Raw genomic sequence first — 439 nt, forward strand, 5'->3', positions numbered from 1 at the left:
CCTGCCCCCCCAATCTTCCTGATCACTTCCCTGCCTGACCCCACCTCCTGCCTTCCCCCCAACCCCTCCGATCCCTGACCGCCCCCCACCCCAGTATTCCCAGAGGTTAAAAAAAACCCCAAAACTCACCCTGGCAATTACCAGCAGTCTGGCTGCAGTGTATCTCACTGGGGCCCCACCCACCCAGTGCGGGACAGAGAGACAACGCCACCAGCCCCAGCCTGGGCCCTTCTGTCCCGCACTGCCATGTGCTGCCTGGCGGGACTCTGCCAGGAGGCCCTGAAGCCACCCCCACCCCTGCTTCTAGGGTAAGTAGAGACTTTTTTTCCCCTTTTTTTCTTCTTTTTGTCTTTAAAGTGATGATGTCTGGGGTTGGTGGGACAGCCATGGGGGCCTGAGGGAGTGGGACTGGGTGGGGCAGCAATTGGGGGGCTGTGGT

The sequence above is a fragment of the Crocodylus porosus genome, unplaced genomic scaffold (genome assembly GCF_001723895.1).
Source record: "Crocodylus porosus isolate Cpor-Errol unplaced genomic scaffold, CroPor_comp1, whole genome shotgun sequence".
Classification (NCBI taxonomy): Eukaryota; Metazoa; Chordata; order Crocodylia; family Crocodylidae; genus Crocodylus; species Crocodylus porosus.